The sequence below is a fragment of the Bombus pascuorum genome, chromosome 5 (genome assembly GCF_905332965.1).
Source record: "Bombus pascuorum chromosome 5, iyBomPasc1.1, whole genome shotgun sequence".
Taxonomy (NCBI): domain Eukaryota; kingdom Metazoa; phylum Arthropoda; class Insecta; order Hymenoptera; family Apidae; genus Bombus; species Bombus pascuorum.
The window spans coordinates 8,984,896-9,012,523 of NC_083492.1; the positions used below are offsets into that span (position 1 = coordinate 8,984,896).

General features: G+C 35.9%; 1 protein-coding gene and 3 long non-coding RNA genes across 5 annotated transcripts in view; 2 read left to right on the forward strand and 2 right to left on the reverse strand.

The window, feature by feature from the left end:
- LOC132907269 (uncharacterized) overlaps window positions 1-27,628 on the reverse strand; it is a 241,955-nt gene that overhangs the window by 179,241 nt on the left and 35,086 nt on the right. Inside the window, exon 5 of one of the 2 annotated variants that reach the window (XR_009658131.1) lies at window positions 5,008-5,282. The exons of the other annotated variant lie outside the window; for it this stretch is intronic. This is a non-coding gene — a long non-coding RNA (uncharacterized LOC132907269). Of the gene's footprint in view, window positions 1-5,007; window positions 5,283-27,628 lie in introns of those variants that run through there. 2 annotated transcript variants of the gene reach the window in all.
- Window positions 1-27,628, forward strand: part of LOC132907266 (large ribosomal subunit protein eL32) — a 258,415-nt gene that overhangs the window by 159,654 nt on the left and 71,133 nt on the right. The gene's annotated exons all lie outside the window — the stretch shown is intronic.
- Window positions 23,407-24,416, reverse strand: LOC132907344 (uncharacterized). The gene is made up of 2 exons (XR_009658154.1): window positions 23,951-24,416; window positions 23,407-23,690 (listed from the first exon to the last, which is right to left on the reverse strand). It is a non-coding gene; the product is annotated as an uncharacterized LOC132907344 (long non-coding RNA).
- LOC132906811 (uncharacterized) lies at window positions 24,752-26,456 on the forward strand. Its single transcript, XR_009658044.1, has 2 exons — window positions 24,752-26,097; window positions 26,172-26,456. It is a non-coding gene; the product is annotated as an uncharacterized LOC132906811 (long non-coding RNA).

Sequence of the window (27,628 nt, forward strand, 5' to 3'; positions counted from 1 at the left end):
GTACCCCGTCAGAAGAGACGCGACTGAATTTCGATTCGTCAGAAAACAATACCTTTTGCCAATCTTCACTTGTCCAATGCTTATGAGCTTTAGCAAATGCAAGTCGTCTTTTTCGATTCCTAGAACTCAGCAGTGGTTTCTTTTGGGGTTTTCGTCCTCTTAAGTTAAAGTCTTCTAATCTTCTCCTAACAGTTCTAGCACTAATTTGTGTATCGTTTTCATAGTTTATCTCCGCAGCAATATTATTTGCACTACGAAAACGATCCTTTTCGCTCAATCGATGAATCCGGCGATCCATTTTCGGTGTTGTTTTCCGTGGTCTTCCGTTTTTCGGTTGATCGCAATACATGCCTGTCTTTAAACATTTATACCAAGCTTGTTTACAAGCTGTTTCTGACCTGTTCACTATATTTGCTATTTCGGTGAAGGTTTTACTTTGCTTTCGCAGCCTTACGATTTGTTCCCTTTCGTTTTCAAGTAAATTCTTTGATTTACCCATAGTCTGTTCCTACCTAAATGAATTTTAAGCAATAAAAGGTACACTAAACAATGATTTTGACATTCCAGAATCAAAATGTTCAAAAACTGTACTCGTACTCACGTTTTACACAGATCGTCTTAAACTAATGTCCACTGTTTCCAAGTGCTAGGCGGTAACTAACTGTTGTAACTCCTACATTGTTTGTATTTAACAACTGACTGTCTGAGGTTACGAAGGTCAAACATACAGCTACGTTATTCCAAAGAGACAAACCGAATAGAAGAACAATATGCGTATAAGATGTTTGTAATCCGGTTTACAAATCATCGTCTTAAACTTTTGTCCGCTACTGTATGTAGGTTAAATCTCGCTCGTGATCATTTAGATGATCAACAGGATATCGTCGGTGTTTAACTATCAGCAACAAATACGTGAAATGTTTTCGTTAAATGGTATTCGAAATAGAGAAACCAGTTATCAATTGAAGTTTTCATCCATCGATTAATCGTTGTATCAGTACGTCCATACGCTAGTTATAATATCAATTAATATTAAATATTACGATGCTTAAGAGAAAAATTAGCATTTTTATAAAATTCCTGGTACTTCGAGTTGTTTGCTTTTAGGAAACCTGCCAAAAATTAATATTTTTTTTTTTTTAATAGAGATGTATGTTTCGTTATTGGAATATATGCAAACATAGATACAAGATGCATACGACAAATAAATAAATAAATAATCTGCAAGCGGAGACAGAGATAGTTAAGGCAACTGAGGCGACAAGATCACTGATCGAAGATCAGAACGACGGCATTATTTTTCTCGAAACACGAGGGAAGCAACGCCATTGAAAACGTTCTAATCGTATCTGGCCAAGGGACGTTTCGATCGACCATGTATTCATGCAGCCAAGGTCGGAGCTGAAGGAGTACCGTGGAAACTCTTCCGATAATTGGCTCCGTGCACCGAATACAGAACAGAGACTCATCAGTCGGCGTCGCCTTTGAATCGTCCTCGAATCGTCGAGCAACTCGTTTATGGAAATTCAACGACACGAAAAAGAAAGTGGACGCGTCGAATAATTGGCCGTGGAACACGCGCAATCGCGGTAATTTTACTCGACCGCTTTGACACTTGCAGTTGCTCTTCCGAGAGAATCTTCGAAGCCTTCGAAAGGTCGGGCGAACATAAACAACGAAACCAGGCTAAATAACAAAAGGCGAAACTTTCATCGAGGATAAAAGAAAAATATAACGAGAAAACGATAAAAGGAATTTGTTGGATATCGTGGGACCAAATATAAAAGATTTAGCTCGGAGAAATCATAGGTGTTGAAGTAACTACTTGAAGAAAAACTCCACATCTTTATTTATGTATATCCCTGACCTAGAGACCACTATTACACAGAAAATAGAATTTAGTGAAACAAAAATATTCTAAATAAGGAGAGGTGGATATTATTGTACCCTTGAATATACATTATGTCTTGGATTACAAGGTCTAGGAACGAAGGAACTAATAATCAGATTTCTATTTATATTCCTTGTAGCCTTTAGCTGAAGCTATAAGATTAACTTTTTTGATAATGTCCTTTTGCTATAAATATATCCCTATCGATTCCATTGTATTGTAACACTAAGAGAATAAGGATCTGGATCAGCATAAGCTTACACTTATACATTGTACTTATACTTATACCTTTTCTATTACAAATTCATCCACTCGTTCTTCTATCAGTCAACCTCAACAATAGTTTCGAAAGATACAGCTTGAAGACACAACTAATTTTTATAGGAAATAATTTTAGCTTCGTACATGATCCTTTCCATCATTGAGAGATTAACAAACACAGATGTAATAATATTCTGCTCCTTTTTTGGCTGAAGTGTGATCACGAATCCTTTGAATATCAACAACGCGCTAATTAATAATATTAATGAAGTATTCCATATACCTTGAATATTCTAAAGAAATCTGTCTGATCGAAGGTTCATCTGAGAAACAAAGAGGAACGGAAGACCCCTGACATCGAGTACCAGCATGAACACCTCAAAATCTCGAGTTACCCTTGCCTACCCGGATGGATGCACCTCTTTCGGGTGGTCCTATGGTGAAAAAAAAACAAGAATTCAAAATGGTGGAGTACCATAAGGGTGCAACGAACGGCTAATCGAACAAGGTCACGATCGATGATCGAGTCTCCTTATGAGATCTATTCCATATTTTTGGATGATGAAGTATCGTTGATTAAGGATACAGGTTAAACGTACTGATATTTCTCCATTAACCCACCAACGGGCAAGCTGGTTCGTTTATATCTGCGTGAAATTTCACTTTTTAATGTCTTGGAAGGAAAAAGAAGGGAGAAGAAATGCTGACTCTGTTCCCTAAAGAAAAGTAAGCACTGATGAATCCTTGGAACTGATTTTTATTATTCTGCTAATATCTGAAAAGCTTTTTGAAATTCGCCTTACCCTACTGCTGTAATGCAAATGAAATCCTATAGCAGAGCGTGAGTGCATATTAGTATAACGTAAGGCAACCAACACCGACGCATATGCTGCCACGGACGCGCGATTATATTCAGAACTCACGGAATCAGCAGCGACAGTTTTCCGCAAATATCTGGGAAACCAAGATTAATCGCTGGTAACTTGTATAGGAAAAAATAATCGAAATCGGCAAGGTTGGTCTCGTTTCTTTTCTCCTTCGATTCTCGTCCTTTTTAAACTTTCTTCCGAATTCTTATTTTTCCTAATTAATCCTTTAAACATTCGACTGAAAAATCTATCAGACATTAAAATAGAGACTTTGATAAGTATCTCGGAATTTTGTCAGATCTTTCGAAAGCCAAGAACGATAGAAAGATTAGTCGTGAACGTAAACGACTCCGGTTGCGAAAAGTGGAAAATATGTGACTGCCCACGGAAGGTTAAATCAATTTATCGTCAATTTAAGAATGATTGACATAATTATCCTTTAAACAAATTATCCTTGATTAAAGAGTAATTGATATTTTTATTCTAATCCAAACGAAGGATATATTCTTCACGTTTCAAGAGAGCAATTAAAATCTAAAGATCTTTTATCAGGAAAAAATAGAGAAAAGCATAGCAAAGTTTACAGAAGTGTAACAATTGCTATTTTGAAAAGTATAGTATAAATTTCTTCTCCTTAGTGAAAATCTTTATTATTGCCATTGTAACTTCTCAATTTGCTGCAACTTTCATCGACTCTGTTACGTGTACCTATAAGAACCTGGTCGATGGCGATCGGGATTTTCGATTTCGACCCAGAATCTCGATTCGATGTTTTCGCAATCAGGATGGCGACTGTTGGAGAGTCGAAAGCGAGAGTCTCGACCAGGTCGAACCCAATACCACCGCCCAAGGTAGTGATTGGACATCTTCGTTTTTCGGAACACCACAGGTCGGCCACCTGCCTGATCATCCTGTTCGTTCGAGGTCGTTGCTCGATTTCCAAGATACTCGTGGAATTTCAGGGGAAATTCATCAAGTATTTTTATATCTAGACAGCGGAATTTTATGCACTCGAGGGAAACTCAGAGACGGAGGAAAAATCATAGAATGCAAAACCGTATAAAATATGCAGAGTAAATTACTCATTATAATATTCAATAGATGAAACGTGTCTCTGCTTATGATTTATTTCTTTAGTTATATTGAGAAAAACATGAATCTGCGTGACTTATCGATAACAATTTTCAAAGCAACAATTTTCTGGTAAGAAACTCTCAGTGTAACGAAAGTGAGTCTCAGGTACAAAACGTTGAAAGGTTGAAGTTCTTTGTCAGAAAACAAATAAATAATTTCCAAAATAAAACGAGATATATAACTATTAAACGTAATTGGCTGGATTAAAGTTCATGTCTATCTTCGTAAACACCAAACACATGTTAAATTCTAATATCAAGTGACTCATAGAGAGTACAAAGAGAAGGTTGTAAATTTCAATCTGTCTGACATTAATATCTCAACGTCAATTGACCATCCGTAAACCTAAACTTTGGAAACATTAAAGTTCATTCGATAACATTATCAAGAAATTCAATGGGAAAAGTAATGCGAGTACAATTTTTCTCCATTACTCGTACCAATATTCCTGCGAATATTCTCACGAATTGCCACTTGGATATCTGAGACTCACAGGGATATAATTCGGGAAAACGAATAGGGTTATAACGTGACTAAATCGAAATTCTCAGTATCCTGACTTATGCCAGTATGATTTTTAGCCTGCCATTTATCTAGCTCGAATCGCTCGTGTCAAAGCAATTTCCTCGCTCAAAAAAAGAAAGGTTCTCGTATTATACGGAAATAAATCCATCCAATCGTACCTGCCGTCTTTAATGATAAAAATAAACGTCCCCTAAAAAGAGAAAGAAAGTCAACGAAGGAAAAGTGGAGCCCCACGTCGGAAACGAATAATTGGATTGGCAGCTAAGGGAAAGACAATTTTCGAAACGGATATGCCAGGCCGTTATTATCAGCCAAGCAGATTAAATGTTTCATTTTTAATAATTCGTATATTTGGTCAAGGCCTAGTCGACTGTCGAGGGTCATCGTAAAACGCACGCAGCGTCAGGAAGGCGGCCAGGTGTTTCATGAGCGACGCAACAACGAGTCGATTTTCTGGGTCGTCACGCCAGACGGACACCCCGAATCCTGCGTTTGGCACATGACTGTTGGGAACACATTTTACTGCCGTCTATGTAGGTCACACGCGCCATGCGTGAACCTATGATATATTGTTTGATTGATGCCTCATGCTGATTTCTCGGCTGCTCTACCCAAAATCCACGAATTGTTATTCTTCAATCGTGGCATTAAAGACGACCTGCGAGCTATTTAGAGACGTAGTATTAGGTTGTCTGAAATGTTTCTTTCGTTTTATAAGGAAATAATAGACGCACAATGTTTTTTGTTTTATATTAGTTTATTGAATTATGCACGAACATAATAATGGATCATACCTAATTCAATAAAATAATATAAAACAGAAATTGTTGTTCAGCTGTTATCACCTTATGAAACGAAGGAAACTTTTCCAACAACCTAATAGATTCTATGGATTATTGGCAAAAGCATAATAAATAGAGGGCGGATATTGAGACATTTTTGAGAAATATAGAAAATAATATAGAAAAATATATATGATATTTAAAGCAGAGCACTTATTACGATGTTTAGCAGACAAATCTCTGTTTAGATTGCGTTTCTTTAATTTTGTTCGTAGAAATATAAGAGCGCGCGAACGTCCGCAGTTTAATCGTAGAAACAATTAGCGGAGCTTTGTTAAATGTTCTTTGATTTCTAATCTTTCGAATTTGTGTAATTTTCAAGGTTTCGGATTTTCCAACATTCGAATTTTAGAACTTTTGAGTTCCTAGATATAGAGATATTCAAATACTTTAGCATTCAATTATTTAAATTTCTAACTCTTTGAATCTGTTAATGTCAAAATTTGCTAATTCTCAAGTTCGATATGTTGAAATTTTGAACTTTGCGAATCTTTTCGAAGGGAAGATAAAGTAAATAATTATTTGTAAGTAACTTGCAATTTTAATAATTGTCACTCGTTTAATCCAAAGCAACGACTGTTCTATAAATCGTTTGCACAATTAAAAAATCATTTATGAATAATGGATAGATTATTCGAGTTCTATGTCGTTTGATATTCAAGTTTCTGAATTTCTAACTGTTTGAAAATTAAATGGATCATTATCGACAAGTAACATTGCAATTTTAATGAAGGTCGCTTGATTCATATAAACCGTAGGTTATTTTCCAAACCGTTTGGACAAAATATTCTGATTGTAAATAAATCGTAAACAATAGATAAATGAAAAATGTGACGATATAGAGAGCGGACAACCTGTGTGACTTCCAGGACGATGCAACAGCATCACACTCGAGTTATCGAGTCAACCATTTAACTCGAAATTCTGTGTTTGGCGCGTGACTGGCACGTAATTAAATTTCTTGTTAATTGCTCGACCAAAATCGACACTTTTCGGATTGGAATTTTGCCTGAAACAAGGCACTGACGATTGAAACGATCGACTATGGCAAACTAAAGAAGAAAAGTGAAATATCAAAAAATAAAACGCAATAATTCGAACGGTACGCGAGTACATTTCACCTCCGCAAATATTAAAAATTTTTCGAACGAAAAGTTTATCCTCTTCCGACCTCGCGAGCTTATTGCAATTTTCATATATTTCCAACAGAATTTCTCCCGAGTAGAAATATGAAATCTCTGAAAAAACATATATAAACTTAAATTCCTTTTTTCTTTGCCTCGTCATAGAATCAAGGTCTGTTTCACCATTTAATTCCGTTTTTCGTAATCGTATCGTTTCTCCGAATGTTCTGTACACGTTATTTCATGCACTCCATTAGATCAATTGAAGTATCTAATCCAATCTGATACATCTTGTATATTCGCAATAAATGTTTTGTAATTCCTATATACGTTCTCAGATTGTTTCCAAATCACATCGATATAATCACGATAGACGTGTCTCATTGCAGTGTTAATGAGAGTTCGAAACGTTTTACATAACACGCATAACATATATATGTAATACATGTATATATTATATAAATATAAATTTGCCGTGATACTTCGTGAGCCACTGTATAAACTAGAAACTTGGAAAAGTCTATTTCCTCAAGTGTATTTGCAATTATATATTTGATATAATATTGATTATATATTTGAAAGAAATAAAATAAAAAACAATGTAGGTGGCTATTGAACGTGGTTGAGAATAAAATATCTTATTCGGAATGAGTTGACACGCACGAGGCATTGACAACGATGGTATCTTTCTTGAAAAATACATTTTACTTAATTGGCCTACATTGAGTTACGTTTTCGTCGCAAAACAGGGATAAGGTGGATCGATCCTGACCGAGATCCCGCAAAAGGCAAGATGTCAGGCACGAGTTTGATATCTCGTAAAAAGCATTTCGCTGTGGCAGGTGTTACGAGACTGGGCAACCGCTGTTGTCCGTGTCCGAACCACCTGCTCGTTTTTTATTCGATGTATACCACGCGTTGTATTCACACTTCGCCGTCCCGTTCGCCCTGCTCGACGCCAAACGAGGCGGCCAGCCCTCCACGCACCCAAAAAACAGCCACGAGCCACGTTATTTCATCTGATGTTGAAACGCGTAGTCCTCTGGACCAAAAGGATCAAACAAAATTAACTTTTCGACGAAGAGAAATCTAACGTGATACCATGAGATTGCAAAGCAACCTGTAACCTCCGACTTTCTTTTAATCTTATAGGAATCGCAACTAACATGAAAATTGTAGACTACGGGAGAAAAAAGAGAAAAGTTACTATTCAGATATGTGTAATTTTATGTGCTACACTAGATTAGTCATAAAAGATATAACTTAGAAAAAACGAAGCTGGCACCCCGCTGGGGGTAGCCACCCACATGCTATATTTATTTTTATTTTTTTTTTTGTTCTCACCAATAAGATATAACACTTTACCAAATGTCCTTCAGAACAAATTGTGAAAAAAAACAAAATAAAAATAAAAAAAAAATTAGCTTAGCCGCGTAGTAGCGACACGCATATATGAGTATGAGTGTGTTTGAGTATGTGCGTGCACAACGTCTCGTAACACAGATGAATGCAACTATTCCGTTGGTAGTGTGGTATAGAAGATGATGAGACAAAGAGAGTGCTGAGACGCGTGCAAACGTATATCGATGAAGATCTTGTAAATCACATTTATATACATAACACATTTATTTCGCCGATTAAAATCCACAATTTTCAACAGTTACGTTTTCTTACCTTTACATGCAAACAGTTTTAAGATTCAATGTGTTGTTGTCGATCAATCTCATATTATTAAAACTGTCTTTTTTTTTATTTCATTTTATCTATGCTTATCGACCGATCGATGGTTCATATCGCAAAAAGTATAGAATACTAAGCAAAATTGAATATCCTGAAATTAAATGATCCGACTCAAAATCTAACACGAACCTCCAAGCATCACCTGCGACCATACAATTGAGATTTAAATAGAAACCATGTACATTAATTTAACTAGCTACTAAAAAAGGCATAACGCAATTGAGAATGCTGCGATCTCACGAATTCGTCAAATTCTCGCGAGTTATGCCACATCGAAGAAATTCTATTTTACGAATTCACGAGACTCGAGAAGCATCGTTTTAAAATTTACTGTCTGTTGAACGCACAGGATCGTGTTCCCTATACCCGTTCCCGTATTTCGTGTCTTAACGCAGACACCATTACCCTTCGTTTACGAGAATTATTTCTGGCTGAACAGCGATTGAAAAAATATGACAGTAAAGAAGACGATCTGAAACTTATCGCACACCTTGAGCGTTTAAAAAGCATGTCTCTAACAAATCATTCTTAACACGAAGCGAAGCTGGTTCTCGAAGCAGGTGGAACATCGTCAACCAGAATACCCGAAATCCTAATATTAATAAATCTTTACGAGTCCTTTTTCTCTATCACTATGTAAGTATTCGACAAAGGAAACATTTTGGGATAAGAATCAGCTTTTTACGCTTATCGAGTTACACGACTTTCCAGATCTGTCTATTTGAAGTGGAAAGCATGGAAATATCCCGAGGAACGGTGGGATGCAGGTGCGACCCCCTTTTCAAGGTCCTGATACTTCCCGCGCCCAGACTCTTTTACAAGGTGACGAAAAGAAGAGAAATCGTCCTTCGTCGATTTGAAGCAAACCACATTGTATCTGTCGCATACCAGATGATGGTCATCCAACGAAACAAACAGGTGATCTCCCGTTTGATGGAAGACAGATCGGTTATCTTGCAGCTTGCGGGAAACATGGAACAACTTTGTTCGTTACACGTTAGCCCTTTCACTCGTTAACATTCCTCTGACCCATTAAGCAGCGTTCCATTGAAGAATATTATAACATATTTTTCTCACACGTCGATGTACGATAAAACAGAAAAAATTCTTTCGATGGCATTCAGGGTTATTACACGAAGCTGAGTAAAATTTTTGTGAAATTTTTAATTAATTTTTTCATTAATTTCTGGTACGAATAATAATTTCTGTGGTCATAAAAATATATCGCACCTACACTATTCTTGTAAAATAAATTCTAACGTAACTAACATGAAGCAAATTGAACAAATCAATTTAACTTAATCAATTTAGATTTTTTTATAAGAAAGAAGGGCTCTGCCATAAGCTAAAGGGTCGTAAGATTTTTCCAATGTTATCTTACAGTTTGGAAAAAAATTGTTGCCACGTAGAAACTATATGTTGATGGAAAAAATATTACGATGAAAACACAGTCTTTAAGAAAAAGTTGGAAGATTTAACAGATTTTATTAGGAATGATCATTGGATCGAATTTTTCCTCCCAGTTGTTTCTTCGTGCCAGGCGTCATTTAGTCGAACAAGACGGAAGTGCCGTGGTTAATTGACTTAGAGGGGCGAAAGCAGCGCAAAATTAATTAAACCATTAACCCTTCCAGCTAGCCAGCCAGCCAGCGAATATTCCTAAAAGCTGTACCGCATTGAACGGTAATTCCCAGTCAAGGGTGCACTTTATGGGGGATAGAATACCCTCTAAAACCATTTGCAATGAATTACGACACGGATGGCAATCGATAATCGTCTCTCTGTTTACGATCCATCCTTGTCAAGGCTTGTCCAGTGATCGAAACTTCTGTACGTGGCATGCGCCAACGTCGATTATATCAGTTCTGACAATAACGAAATTATGAAAAATAAAAGAATCTGTCTGTTGTATAAAATTAATCCTAAAATATTATCGAAATATCTTCAAGTATTTTTATTGTATAAATTTCAAAACGTCACTGAAGATGCAGCAATAGTCAATAACCAAACGTTAGCGTCATTCACTTCTAAAAACAACTAAAAATCATTGCATAAAATGTATTAGCTTGTCTGAAAAATATCTTTCTTCTACTGACACGTCTTTTACAACGACGCATCTTTATACAAACATGAAACCTAATCTGTCGAACGTTGTGATCTTTATTTTGATAGAACAAAATCGATCATACGTAATTCGATGAAATAATATAAAACGGAAAATCTTGTGCATGCATTATTTCCTTATAAAACGAAAGGAACTTCTCGGACGACCTAATACATTATATTGTGTTGAAGTTATTAGATGTATGAACAGAGGAACGCGTGGATAAATTGTAAAGTAGAAAATATATTTTAATACAGAAGTGTAAGTACAAGTAGAAATATAATTTAAGCTGGTCCCGATCTGCATGTTAGCAGTGTTACCCTATGACTGAAAAACCTGAAGCCATCGTCGCCTACTGTTTATGGTCTGCCTTCGTCCCAGTCTTTTGTTTATACGTTGTCGATGGCTTCGGTGCTTGAGAAAACTAAAAAGACCAGATGTAGAGTTTTCTTAGAAGTGGTGACCACTTCGACATACTGTACATATAAAATGTATATTGTATTGTACGTTAAATTTGTATCGTATAACAGTAACAAATTTTAATAAGAAAAATTCAATTCTATTTACTGCGAATTACCAGCCAATTGATCGCTCCGTTCGATATAGATTTACAAAATTGTAAACATTTTAAAGCGACACTAGGAAAAGAGTTACGACTTGAAACAATTGCACAGATCGCTGTGTATATTTGTCAGAGCGAAAACGTCCTCTGAAAAGATTAACAGCGCTCTCTTGGCACGGAAAGTCCATCGAACCAATGCTGAATACCGATAGCAAAGGTAACAAGAGCAAAGAGACGGAGTAACGACCAGGACAAAAGAATCGAATAGACAATACAACCGGCAATCGTAAATACATATTTCCATTTGGACGACGGCAATTGACGCGAGCTCGTTGCATTTTGATGCTTGTAGTTAGAAATGGAACGCACGTAACAAGAGAGCCGTCTTTTTGTTTCGATCCGGCCCATTTAATTAGCCGCCGTGGCATGTTCGTGTTAACGCGAAATTAAGGACGACTGGGAATTATTAAATAATTGTTAAGGTCTTACGCGACATTCTTGCCGGCCGCTGCTTCACCTAGCCACCCTGACCAACCGAAGAACGGTGCCAAGATCTGCTTGCTGGACTAAACTTCGATATTATATACACAAAGCATATACTGGCACACGGATGATCTAGAACGAAGCGTGGGCTAATGGACGAGACAAAGGTGACGAAGGATGATCATCGGTGCGAAAAGATCAATTTTTCATGACGAATTTGATGACATACTTGTACGCTTATTTTTCTTCTCTTTTTTTTCTTTTAGTATGGTAAAGGAGAGGACAAGAAGCCTTAAAAACCTGAAACTCGCAATTCGATAGTTCTCTTCGGAATATCAACAGGGTTGACGATATTCGTTTTAACGGATGATAATAATAGCACAAAGGTTTATTATTAATAGCACAGATAAATTAGAGTATACCACAACGAAATCGTGCTGCAAACGTATATGTTTTATTCGACATTCTATAAATAGTATTAAGCATATGATAAGTTATTAAAATCGCTAATTAGAAAACCTGGAAAGTTACTTGGAAATGTAACAAGCTAGCAAAGTGACGGTAAGAATAAGCAAGCAATAAGCCAACGCCAAAGTCACAGTAATTTCACTGAGATGAGAAGGAATATTCTAAGTTTTGTGTATCCAAGTACTTAACTAGAAGAGGTTTGGTCGCCTGTAGCTAGTTCATGCTCAATTATGAGAAGTAGAAGAATCGTGTCAAGGTTCGACCGCGCTAGTATTAAACTAGCATTAAGTTCGCGTAGGATGCAGTCTTGTAAAGACACAGGTGCCACACGCTCAACGCTGCTTCATCATAAATAAGAGAGGCAGCGCGATCATCGGCGGAATTAGTTGGATCGTCCCAGTTTCCTGAACAAATGACATCTATACGGTATAGCTTAAAACGTCCAATTTGGACTTTCGAATATTCGATCCATATTTTGTATGGACAACCTGAGGTATTTTTATGAGACATTTTTCATATATTAGAATGAGCCACACTGAAATCAAATTAATCCACTCTATTGTGATTAATTGTTTGATTTTCAAACAATCGAATATATCGATCTACGATAAAATTAAAAAATGTCGAGAAAGCGAATAAAAAAGCAACTTTGATAATACGAAATTGATCGACGTACTTTCATTTATTCTTATATTATTTAGAAGCAGTTTACAGTTTGGATCATTAAGAAACAAATTATTTATTAGAATAATAAGATATTGTGGAATTTGATATTTGCATTTCTTTCATTTTGCACGGTTGACGGATATTTTGATCGACTCGATATGTTAGTCTCACCGGAAGTTGAATATTAACCTCGATTAACACCGATATTCCTATACCGTGGCTCCTTGGTATGAATAATGTGCGGGTGACTAAGATTTCTTCCTCTTCTTTCTACTACTAATTCCCGGGTGATTTCATCGTGACGACCTCGCAAGACCTCGAACTCATTCCTCGCATCATGTCGTCCTATTTACTCGACTAATCCAGCTACGCTAATTTCAACTTTCAATCGAAATCGTTGCAGCCTCCTTTCCTTCAAATTCAAAGGCTAATTTTAAAACAGGAACAATTGCTATTTTCTATTACAATTTGGAACATTATAATGCCGTCTAAAAATCGATACTAGAACTATTAGAATAGTCAAAGAGACTGATAATTTGATTTGCAAAATATTTTTAAGGATTTGTGTAATTTTTGGTAAACTACATAAACAAAAGTTTCTGACAATTTGTATTCTCTTTTGAATTACGCTTCTGTTTACACATTTCTCATTTTGATTTCCTTGGTATACCTTTCGTATTCTTTTTCTTTTTTCCTAAATCGATACATAGTTTTAACGTTAAATAGATAACTATTTGAATTTATCGTAACCTTGAATATTTGATATAAAATTCCTCTTTGATGTATCTCAGCACGTGTTCGCAACTCGGGATACCCTCTCGTTATCAAAGGAATTCCTAGACAACTTACATAAAGGCTTTGAATGAACATCAATACCACAGGATCCTTAGAGATACCAAATTCTTTAGAAAGAACCCTTCTGTGCTATACTGTACTATATTAAACGGTCAAACATTCCAAGGTAGGAGATACAATTTTCTCGGAACAAAATTCTTCTATATAGTAAAATGTACCCTTAAAAGTGCAGTAAAAAAGATCAATTAAGTAAGTAAGTAAGTATCAATTTTATACATATATAGTTGTACGAAAGTACTATTAAAAGTAATATACTCGAAGCTAATTTAAGTATAGTACGTAAACATGGTAATATTAAACACGTTGATAAATAAAGTAGCATTTTAACTGATTCTATATTTAGATATCTTGCCTCTCATCTTTCGTTTACATGAACAATTTCAATATATTTACATATTTCAATCGAAGTTCAATTTTCAAAACAAATTATCGACTAGACTTTTGCACATCATTCGATCATTTTCCATATCCTTCACATTTAATATAATATAACCTTCCACATATTCAAGAGTTTATTATACAAGTGTCACATACTCGATAACAGGAGGTCAAATTTGATCAAAATAAGCTTTAGCTCACCAGAATGACGAAAGCAGCTGTTCTCTCGCTGTCGATGTTCCTTAATTGCACATTCGTTATCGAGCGTTTAGATCGAAAGTATTTATAATCGCGTCTAGTTGAGGCTGTTAGTTTCTCCCGAGGGGGCTACAAAAACGCATTTCCATTGTTAGCTTCGTGAGAACTTTGTCTTTTATATTTTCTTATCGCAAAGGATAACTAACCGTGAAACGATTACAAATTTCATTCGCCCTTAAAAATATCCAATACTTTTATGCTTGGTTTTGTGAGTTCCAAGAATGAAATTTGTATTTATACTCATTAGCGTTATATAGTACGCGTATCGATGCTCGAATGGTAATCGTTTCGCAGCTCAGTAGTTCGCTACTAAGAACGTGAACGCGAATCGATAGCTGTCGAACAGTCGCAACAATAGCTGTTATCGTGAGCTTGCGAGCATAAAAATCGAAGTTCGTAGGAATGAATCGCGAAAAATGTATATTAAATACAGGAGTATAAAAAATGATAAACAAGTACCCAAATCCAATTTATTGAAAACATGATGACAAATAGATATTAAACATAAATTAGTAGATATTAAAGAAGGCTTCAAAAAATATACACAAATTATCAAAATATTTCATTTAATACGGAAGACAAAAAATTTGTTAATCAAACGAAGAAAATTTTTGCGGTGAAAGGGCAAGAAAAATATCAGGTCGACGTTTACTCAGCAAATTGTCACCCTAACGACTTTTATTGCGGTGGATATCCGGCTGTGGTACCGGCATCGACGATAATCGAGCTCCGACGAAGCGAGAAAATGTCGAGGTTCAAAAACACCATATCCTAGCGATCCTTCCGCGAATTACAAGGACGTATGGGGTCAGTATGCGTGGGTTGTTGCACCGGCTAGAACGACGGATCGATGCAGCTTGCAGAGCAGGGTGCACAACCCGGCCAGCAACGACCTACCACGTTTCCATTCTCTTGAACACAGCAACAGGCAGCTATTTACGCAGCTCTCGTTAACGGATTATTATCAACATCGTTTTTTTCCAAATCAAACTATGTCGTATAATCGTATTTTTAGGGGATCGAGCAATATGTTTGAGAAAAAGGGATAAAAATCAAACTGAAAAACGTATAATTTTTATCAGAATATGAAAATGAACGAGGAGAAGTTTAACGAGCAGAAGGAGAATATAAAAAACTGATGAAGTTCCTTGCGAAAAATGCATAGATGTACGTACTTATATTTCGAAATTATTCAGATAACAGTTAATTATTGCGAAAAAATGAAGATGAATTACATAGAAAATTCTGTGAACTCGTGATATCATTTACGATAAATATGAATGACAACAGATACAATAAAAGACAATATAGCCTGGAAAATGTTTGATTGAGAAAAAGGAGGAGAAACTATCTAACCACTAAATTAATGTTATCATAGTACTACTTATGATACTTGTTTGTATCACCTTTGGACCGAAGATTTATTATAGTTATAGAATGTAAAATTTGAACTGTGATAGCGACAACAATTTTTATTATACCATAATGTGTTTTTTTTTCTATAGCGTACAATTTCAAAGAAAATAATAATTTTCTAATAATTTTTCAAATGTATTCGTTTCTTTATTCTAATACTTACGAACGAGAATGCGTGTTATTAATTTACATTCTCTATCAAAATATCTAAATACAGCAGCTTTGAAACGTTGATTCTCTAGTTGCACGTAGCACGAACGGTTTCAAGGGTATCGCAGCGAAAGTAATTAATGTGTCGCATAAACTTGCGTCGTTGTTAATAATTTCAAATTGCATTGCTCAAAACGAGGACAATGTATATAGCGTATCACTTTACACGGGGACACGTGTTTCTCTTTATTTCAGAATATTGAAAATTAATGCTCGATGCTTAATATAAAACAGTCGAGTTATGAAAGCAAGCTAATTTGCCAGGTTCCTTTCCAACTCCTAACACTTTCATCCTCGAGAAGTTAATTACGTTTTTACTTCAATCTTAAATTTGCCTTCTTCCATTCTTTCTCGTTGAGTAATTGAGTTTAAGTGTAATTGAGGGAAAATGCGTGCTTAATATAATCTCTAAATCGATGACTCTCGCCCAGAGGTTGAGTTCAGACGTCGATGAAGGGTAATTAAAAGAATAAAATGAGAAAGAAAAGGATGTTTGAACGTTCGATGCCAGTCGAGGCTTTCCCCTTTAACGAGACGCGCTTTTCTTTTTAATTTCTCGTTTCCTCGGCAAGTGGCGTCAGTCGCCAACCAGACACTCCACTTGTCTTTTCGTTAAATGAATCGTACCTGAGCACAGACCTCGTCAGGTTTAATCCTCTGAACGTAACATTTGTTAACGTAAATTGAGGAACGCTTACACGAATTTTGAAGCTAAGCGTGGCATTTTGAAAAGTTATACTTAAATTTTCGAAGATCTGTTGTCTTGTATTTTAAGAGTTTTATTTATTTGTTATTTTGCAAAGACATATATTATTTGCGAGAGTTTGATCAGTTGAGTAATTATGATTCAATTATTTCATATTTTAATTTCACCATTTGCGTGTCTTTAATCTTTTGAGAGAGAATCCTTTGAATTTTCAGATTTTTAATTTACGAATGTCCAATTTCTGGACGCACAAATATATTCTGATTGCTATGTTCTCTGAGTTTAGAGTATTTAAATATTCGAATTTCCAATCTTTGAAACTTCTAATTTCCTAAATTTCCAAATTACCAAAAGCAAAGAATGTTCAGGAAATTGCTGATATCCTGGAGGAAGGGCAATTGGAAATAAATGTCGCTGTTTAAATTCCTGGGGATCTTCTGATACACGATCTTTGACGTTCGTGTTGACCTTTGCAGGTTTTCACGTGTGGAACGCTAGCGTAGCCAAAATGAATGCAAGTTTCCAACAAGAATAGATTAGTGAAGAATAAATCAAAGGTTAAAAGTGGAAAGTCACGGGAGACGTTTCTATTCGGTGCTACTTCTTCGTTACGAATACACTTCGATTTCAACAAAAGACTAGAAATGTGTTGCACGATCTTTTCATTAAAAACGTTAATATTCACCTAAACATAACGGTAGGTATTTCTTTCTAAAAATTATTCGTATTTTACTTTTATAGAAAACTCTATTCGCAGGTAACGTGTATAAATTCAAAATTTATTTATTTATAATAAAGTGAACAAGAAAAAGTTTTTTACCGTTCATAACGTTGTTTATAAAATTGCATAATATTTTACATAATTAATCGATTTTAATGTAATACAACAACAAAGATAGATGAAAGTTATATTCATTCGACAGAATGATAGGGTCGTCATTTAGAAGTTCATGACCGTGAAAATGGTCGTCTACGGTGACATCGAGAACACCCCTTCATTGAACAGAAAGTACGCGATGACCTAACAGGGGCGCTTCCAGTGAGATAGAAGACTGGTGTCTTAAAAATTTTCAAGGTCTGGGTGGACAAAAATATCTCAACAGGTTCGTACGTCACTCGTAGATCTGACCTTTCGATTGTACCCTTCACGAGAAAGACTTATCTCTTACGCTATACATATGCGTACAAGTAATTGTTATTTTTAAATGATACACTAAAAGCTTAATTATCCTCAATACGATTTTACTGGCAACTAAGATCAAACGATAACGAATAAATAACCAACTTGAAAAATCTTTCTTAAATTTTCACAGTTCATTTTATTTCTTTTAACTTGATCGTGTACGATTATTAATTAATCCACGCAATTTATAGTAACTACTCTAGAAATGAATTTATTACGTCAAACAGGATGATAATTACGTATCTTTCTCTACTGACAATTTTTTAAAGATGTGTCTACGTATATCGAACCAAACAAAAATATTCTGAGATTCCTGAAAAAGTCGACGACATGAAGTATATTATACTAAAAAATTGGTCAATTTAATAACATAAAAAAAGACGTAGCTGGAAAATCACAAGCCGCGCGAACGGACTGCAAAATCAGCCCTACGAAGAGAAAGTGGAGAAGTCAAGGTCGTCCCTTGGTTTAAAGAGGAAACTTTCCTTTTACAAACGAGGAGACGATGCCCCCGAGAAATTTCTAAAAATACAGTCGCGATGTATCTTCATCAGCCTTCATCCCGAAACATCCTCGGTTGAACCACCCTCGCAATACATTATTAAACGAGCCTGTTCCCTCGCTCTTTTCTTCTGCTTCTTCTCCACTCTCCATCGCTTAACGTGACGAGAAAATCAACCGTCCCAGCAATTTACTTTCGCGATAAAAATTAAAGGGCTCTTTCTCTCGAGCTAACTTTCCTACGTGAACAGAATGATTCGTTGCAATCGCGCAAAATAAAAGAAAGAAAGAAATAAAGAGACAGAGAGAGAGAGAGAGAAAGAAGAAACGAGATCCTAAGCAAAGTCTACTTTAACTCTTTCAATATTAAGTATACGTAATATCTGTATGTATGTATATATAATGAGTTATGTAATTAGTTAATACGAACATTTATGCAAATTCACGTTATTGCGAATATAATTAAAGATATGGAGTCTACCAGAGATTTACTTAAGTTACTAAATATAATGAATACTATACTTTTAGTATTCAGTATATTAGAAGAGTCATAACGATCAATAAATACTATTTTTTGTAAAATAGAATTCCCTGATTGTTACAAAAACAAAAGATCGTTATTCTTTTTATATTCTCGATTAACTTGAAACGACAAACTTGAACAATTATGAAAATTAAAGGTGCGATACTTGTAAGAATTCAGGTACGTGGAGAAATCCCAATTCTCAAAATCTTCATTCACACCGCCTACGAACTTTGACCTGTCGTTTATCGACAAAAGGAATATTTTTCCAGAGAACTCGCAGCTCCGGAAAGATAGGAATGCTGAATGGCTTGACACTGATAAAATTCGTTTTCGAAACACCTACTACGCTTAATCAGCTCTCAGCCTCGACTTAAATCGTTCAGGCGAAACCAAGGGGTTGCTTTGCATGCGAAAATTCTCTCTGGGGGAAAATGGACGACAAATGGGGAGGAAGCCAAGGCCCCGAAAATTCACGGACCAAAGTTTTCCAAGCTGTGGAACAGAGAGATGGCAGCCGAGGCGAATATATAGGAAAGGGATAAAGATACGAGGGAAAGAAAGACCCGGAGTAGGGTAGCGGTATCATTCTCGCTACTCGGCCGACCTCCAAATTCCCCAAGAACACGCACGTGGCCCTTGTACGCTCGTGCTTCTTCCTTTCCAAGGACGAAACATTTTCACCAGGCTGAAATGGTAGCGTGGCCGTTCGAGGAGGGTTCGAGAGATAGAAATCTGAAGTCTCTGCCGTGTGGTAGGGTGAGAAGGTTCATTAATCACGGTCGGCTTGAAAACAAAATCCACCAATTCGATCGACTGGCAACCGTCGAAACGATGTTCAAGGAAAGTTTAATTACGTTCCTTAGGGAAATTAATCGCAGAGTTTACAAGATACGACGTTTCAGGTTTTATCGCTTCGTATGACGCAGTGAAATTATTGGTATTATTGATCTGTTATATGGTCTATTATATACAAGATGAGTCAGTGTAACCAGCAGATATCTTAATTAATTACTAATTCTAAGTTGATAAATAAATAAACTAGTGGCTCTTTGGTATATAAATAAACTGATACCTTTTGCGGTGATTTCTCAGCTGCATCGACTAATGTTATAAAAAATATATGGTGTCACTTAGAAAAAGTTTAAGACGCCTTGATATCTCACAAAATATAAAATGTTAAAAAGTTAAACTATATTTGCCTGATCAGACCTCCCTAATACGATCAATTTAATTTCGAACATTTTTTTGATAAAGTCCATAGGTAACGAGTTAATTCAGCTGGTCGTTCTTGCTTGCTCAGCGTGTACGAAATAATTTGGAATTCTATGATTTTATATTCTATGATCCTGTAATTCAAAATAAAGAAAATCCAATAAAAATCTGCAAATGAACTTGCTGCATAAGCGTTTTCACGACCTTACGTTTTAATTGAAATTCTATCGGAAGGAGCCTGCAAGAAGATAGAATCTCGTCAGCTAATTATTTCGTTTTTCTTCTACCCCGTTAACAGAACTTCTTGACGCAAGGGAAACACGGACATTCCTTTTCAATTTAATTACCAAATATTCAAAGGAGTGGAAGAAGCAGAAAGCTTTAACTTTCAACGAAGGTCGGTGTTTTCCAACTTTTTCATCGTAGAGAAGTTTTTGTTCATTCGGAAAATAGTATTTGCCATTGAACAGAGGAAAAAAGAACCGAGAAAAGACAGCCACGAATTAGAAGCAAAGGAAACGTGCCTCTGATAAGCTAAGGGTCAAGGCCAAACGTGCTCGACGACAAAATGGTATTTATCCGTTCAAAATCTTTCTTCCGCTGTTTTTCCTCGATTTCTTAATACGTCTGTCGTCACTTGGAAACCCTGCATAATCCGCTTTTAACTCTTTTAAATAACAAAACATCCGTTCTTCGCGTATTTGCATTATAAAAATAAGCCACTTGCAAAGATTTGAAAAAACGAACCCTCACGTGATATAGATAACTTAAGACGCTTGATTTTAAGATCTTGTAACGTTACTCCGCTACAACTCCTCGACGCCATACGAAAACTCACGTGCACTAAATCGCAAAGTGATTCGAATATTTATATCGTAGAACATTTTTATAATCGTATTATACGTACAGTACGCAGTCGCTATAGTGACTAGCACGGTCAAATTTTAAACCAATCTGAAAATATACTTCTTAAACAAATTTTTTTTTTACTAAATTTACCTCTTACTTACTTTGTTTTTATTTTTACTTTTACTAAATATTCTTTTTATTTTTTACTAAAAGCTGGAAAAACAGTATGAATAGTTTTGCTCTAAACATACAACTGAAAGGATCTCGTAAATGTTGAAATACTTTGGTAAGCCATCGTATGTTTTATAATTTCTCGGGATACTTTTATACAGGTTGAATTTTGATATCATTGGAAAAAGTTTATCGCAGTGAAAATTCTTGTCTGATAATAATGCAATTTAAGAGCAAGAAACTTAGCTACTCTGCTTATTCTTCCCCGAGGGTAACCTCTTTTTTTTGTTAGATCGTTGTAGACCCCATCAAGGGGCTAGAAATTGCCTCGAGACCCACCGAGGGAATTTTTGTAGAAATTGGATAAAATCGTTTCTCGCGACGTCTCGGACCTTTCGTTTCCATTGTAATCTGACTTGATTTTTACAAACCTTTTTTTATCTGCATACAACCGCGTAAAAAGCAATCTTCAGGCTTTTATTATATCGTATTTCGTGAAATTCTATTTTCAATTAACCCTCTTCTCGCAACCTATCGCTTTACGTTTGTCTAGATAAAAACGTCATGTACGAATATTCGTGTTACTTTCAAACACTATTATTGACTGCAATTGGTGTCGCCGAATCGTCGATGATTCACAATGGTTCCACTTAAATTACCTAATGTTTGCGTAATTTGCTTTAACACGTAGCCTGTATTTTACAAAATACTCGAACACTTATTAGACCTTGGATAGTACGATTTTTCTAGGAACTGCATTTGGAGCAATGGATAATTAATGAAAGAAGAATAAAATATGTAATAAAAACGATGGCAAACTGTTATAAAAACAACGGAAAATACGTAACCGATTAACTACTAACAGATAATTGTTTATTTTCGTCTAGCATATGTTCTGAAAAAATTATGTTCGGATAATCACTGGTAATGTTTACCGCGCATGATATAAAACGCGAATTAAGCTCGAGTGTAACCAAACTCGAAGCTGATCAAAATGATCGTCTAATGATACCGGATAAAAGTAAAATTTATTAAATATAAGTACCATAAGGAAAATATATAATTACTCGTTATATTACAAATTATTTATAAAATAACACAGAGGGGAATGAACAATCTGCTTGTGCGTTTTATAGAAAGAAAACCTGAATAATATTTTCGCCACTCCCGTATCAAACACTGCGCAATTTTTCCATTTCTAAACACGTCGATTGCTCGTCCGAAATGAAACCCACTAAATATGCAAATATTGTATCCTTATCGTGGTCACTAATAACCATAAGATGGATGGGAGCTTACATAAAACAATAAAACAAGTAAATAAGAAAGGACAAAAGCCAAAGCGAAGAACAGAAACGCGAACAGTTGGTAAAAGCTTCGAACCGAGCTTTTCTATTCTCCCTTTTCTTGATGTGTCTTTCCACGTGGCTCGATAAAGTCAAACTGTGCACGCGTGCGGTTTGTTTCCAATTCTTCGACGACAATGCGCGTTTCTCTTTTATTGATTTTCATTTCCCCTTGCCGACCTTTCGTCAAACTGTGAAACAATCGGTCTGTTTTCCACGAGAACGCGTAACCTGCTTCGTTATCGCGGATGACGAACGTCCTTGCCACTGTCAGATATCTGCTCTATACGCACCTTCGTTTAATTCATGTAATCAACAGAACTGTCTCGTTCCTCGTCGACCGACTCGCTTAATTGTTGCAAATTATCACGAATTTGCCAAGCGTAAGGAACTCACACCCCTCGATCGCGAATCGTACGATCTAATTAATTTCTATCGCCCCACTGCGCACCCTCCTATTTGAAATCGTGTCTCAAATAAGTCAGCGTTGTATTACGCTCGTAAATCATTTCGATGATATTCGTTTCGACCTATTATTTAGGCGTGCAGATGATGTATTTTGATGAGAACTAAAGAAGGCATTAATTTTCATCATTTGAGATTTTCCTTTTTTTTTTTTTTTTTGACAGTGCGAATTCATTGCTGCAACTGTTTGTAACGTAATTATTCAAAGAATAGGTAAAATACAGATACAGATGCTGTTAACACGGAATTCGGAGAAAGATAATAAAGCAATGAGGTGATAATAACGTTTTGATTTCAAAGGACTATTCAGGATCAATGGGATCAAAATAATGTTCAGAGTGCAAGCAGTTAAATCATTAAACACGTTAAACGGTCACGAGATATGAATCCAACCACGCCACCCTCTTGTATCTTAAACTATCCCAGGACCAGTGGTACAATTTTCATTCTATAATGCGATAAAATCTTGAGGAAGATTGCATATCAGTTTCCAAAGAATTATTTTAAAGGAACAGATTTTTAATTTATAAATTCATAGTGATTTCTATCGCTAAGTAGAATTTATTGCTCCTTCTAGAGTTATCTAATTCTGTAAAATCTCAACTTCCTCTCGCCTTGCTCCCTGATATAAAAGTATTTCGAGGGGAAAAATTACCTCATACAAGGAAAGATAAAATTCATTGTTCACGAGTGTTAATTATCGCAATAACGTTCATTAATAATAATTTACAACAGTTGAAAAATCGATCATTTTTCTGCAAAAATTCTCTGATCCTCAGTTTCAATACCAAGTCATATTTACACTCGTTCGTCCATGTATACGCCGGAAAAATCCGCTTCCACTTAATAGGTAGATATACAAATTAGTTAGAATTCTGATAATTCTTCACGCGCTCGTGGCTTCACTTACGTTCCCGCGAGCGTCTTCCACGTGCAACATTTACGCTGTGCAAACGTCTAACGTAGAATAGAAAAAGTAATGATATAGATTCACGGGTGAAGGCCAAAGGAAAACGGCACGTGAATGACAATCGTGCGTTATCAGCCGCATGGCGCAAATAGTCGTATTAGCGTTAGGAAACGGTGCGTCAGCGCCACCAAGTTCAAGGACAACCCTCCACGTGATCACGTATCTTGCCTCTTGAATTATTCAGGGAAACGAAAATTTTACGGGAAACAAATTCGTAAATAGAAGTTCCACGCACCTGATTATATAGACGTTTAAAAACGATCTTTGGCCTATTTTCTTGTACGTTCCAAAGTCAGACGTAAAATTTATAACGTACCATCGTCTTTGTATCATTTGTGTACAAATTATTTATAATGATCATGGAATCCAACTAATTTGTTGGTGGAAATGCAATCTTTCGTTTGGTTCGTGTAGTCCTTTGGCAGTTGCGTTAAAATTGGCAACGATATGTAGAGTTAAAATATCAGGACAAATTGTTAGAAGCTTAATAGTACATAATTTCAAAACGAGGTACTTAGTCGATGCAACGTAGTTTGTAGATTATGATAACGAAACGCGGACTGCGCGGCGCCTTATGTTTGAAATCGAGCTGCGAAGCACAGTAATCTTATTTATTGTTTACTTCAAGGGCATTGTCAGTGGAAAATCGACTCAAGTGGAATTCTTCCGAGAAATTAAAAATCGTATCACCTGTACCATTACAAAGGACGCGTTGATTCATTAATTTCGTCAATTATACGACATTGTGCAACAATTTTTAATCGATCGCAACAATAAAATTTCAACAAAAATAGTATGGATCGCGTTAAATTATGTATATGCGTTCCTCGCGCGTTCTTTATATAACTTATCGATTCTAATTCTATCGGCTTCTAATCAGTCACGGCAGCAGAAATTACAAGAAAAATCGCAATAGACAAAGAATCGAACAAGTTACATTGAGTCATATTACGTTTACGCAAAAATAATAGCGCCTATATATATATATATGGAGCACGCATTACTCAGCGATTGATATCCTTTCCGTGAAATCGTAAACGCGGCCGTATATCTAAGACGATTGAAAGAAAATCGAGATGAAAAACCGGCGCGGCGCCTAGATGTGTATCGCGTTTAATCTGACAGAAAAGCCGGCGATAACGATAAGGGGATTCTATAGTGTTCGAGTTAAGATCGATACTACGATCGGTTTCTCTGTCCCGAGAAAAAAGGAAAATATTAGAAAGGAAGTGGAGTGAAGAACGATAAGATCGATATGAAGAAACGTGACTTTTTTAACCTACTACTTGTGTAGTTTCATCATTGAACAATATTTCAATAGCGTCAAGAAAAATAATTGAACGAATCGATTTTAATGAATTAATCTTGTTTGCGTCGTTTTTAATTACTGCGGATCCCATTATTCTAATATGATATAATATACATACATGCTTCGAACGAAACACCACATAACTGTGAAATACAAATGCAACGATGCATGAACTAATAGAAAATTTGTGGAAAAATTACTAAAACTTCTAGTTACCGAGCTATCGAAAATTATTTTAAACAAGCGAGATAATTGTTAATACTTGATGAAAATAAATATAACATTTTATTTGGAATTGAAGATAAATTTTCTGTAATATAAAAATGATTCGTTAAAATCAGTCGTACGACTACGTCTTTAGAATTACAAAGTAGAATATTACACTCGACAAAAATCTAATCGTAAAATTCTCGATAAGTTTTATTCTATTAATAAACAATGCTTACGCATTTCTAAATTTCAAAATGTGTGATACGCTAAGCAGAAAAATGCGGAACCATTGATAAAAGTTTAACGAGTTCTATTGATAAAGAGCTAACGAAAGTATCGAATAATACAAAAACGAGAAGGGTTCAAACGTAGCAACGTGGCTGTTTAAAACGTACAGACTAGTCGAGAGAATCACCAACGTTTCGTCCTCTTTCCCATCGTCGTGCAACAGATCAGCGCAAAATTTTTCAAGTTCCATCGGCAAGGCCGTGAATATTTTCTAGCCAATCGGAAACTCTGTCGTATTTCCATCGCGATGTTTCGCTTACGACACACAGACGAAGCTACTCCGGTCACATGTTAGTCGTGCACGTGAATCTTATTGAACACTCAACTTGTCGGCGACGTGTATACACGGACGTATTATTCACGTAACGCGAGTACCAAAGTTCTTGGTAACGTAAGGTCAATCGTTTCTGGTAGCAAACACACAAGCCGTGTAACGCAAGCCTATTCAAATGCAACGAAACAGACTACCTTGGCAGTGAGAAAATGCATTATGCAAGCTGGCGTATAGCAACGAAGCGTCGTTCGATTGGCCTATAATGACATGCAATTAAAGTACGTTGTTACCGTCGTCCACGGTAAGGGTATGGCTTTGCATCCTAACATTCCACGTTCAATTGTCCTACGTTCATGGAAATGATGTTATTTTAAGGTTCAACTTGAAGCCTCCTTCGGATTAGTTGAATTCTCCACACGATGAAAATCGTCAATTAAGATGACGAAAGGAAACAGTCGACGACGATTCACATCTCTACGATCATATATTTTACAAGGATCAACGGAAACATTAAAAATATGAGAAACTTTTGTCTGGAAGAACTTGGTTCAAATTTGTTGAATTATGCGTCTGAAAATAATTAAGGGATTATAATATGAATGCTTCTTACCTATTAGATCAATTGAAGAAACGAAAGTGAAGAATGACACCAGACGGAACATTAACCTTTTAATTAAAAAAACATAAAAAATGAGCGAGTCCTGTAGGCCTAATAGATTGACACGTTACACGATAAAAATCTCCGGTATAAGTAGAATAGGACGTTACATTACGGCGTTTGATGGTATTCTTAATTACTTCCGTTTAAATCTGGCCAAACTTTTCGTGTTATTACAAAACGTGATTGGGAATGCTTCACTGAAGATCTTGTAACAGTTCCTCCGTTAAATTCGATTTCATTCGAAGTCAAATAACAAACTATGAAATGAAATCCGTTTGAAACGTGTACGTTTTTACCAAGTTTTCTAAATTTATCGCTTATTAATAGAGAACAAATAGTATATAGATATAGCTAAAAGACTTTCAGATTTATGATACCGATAGAATATTCATAACACAATCTGGATGGTGAGGGAAAAATGTTTGCATGATATAACTCGATTATGGAAATAATCACTATGAGAAACTGCCGGTAAATTTCCATCTGATAATTAACAGCTTTAAAAACCTTTATATTATGAACTACAAAAAAATGTATAACGCCAAGAAAATACTAACAACGCAATATTTATCACACAATTCTTCAATAAATCGTTAACAATTTATGAAACTGAACTCTTTGTTAATACCCTGCTTAACATCTCCCAGTAATTTATACATATATTATAACAACTTCTATCAATTACAATACCGTCGAAAACAAGCACGAAAGATTGCGAAATGATCGTATTATAAAATAAAACGAAGGTTAATGACAAAGCATACATAGAACGACAATCAAACTAACGATAGGACGATGGAAAAATAAGTATTTTTATAGAGGAATATTCATGGAATTGGTTATCAGCAGGAGACGGCAATATGGTGGCATCGACCGTGCGATATGATAAGAGACGGGCATTGTCTTCTCTTTAACCCTGAACTCGAGTACATCTAGCAATGGAGAAGTAAGAATGCGAATAACGAACGACGGCAAATTACATTCTCACGCGTTCGCAACGCACATAACGATCCCAGGATATCCTGTCATCGAGCCTGACCCTCTTCGATTTCCAGTAGGCACAGACGCGAAAGTAGGTCGAGGGGATTGCCATGGGCACACCCTATAGGACGAAGCTCATGAATGGTGTACTCACTGTCGCTTTTCAACGGATAACGACCCATATAAATAG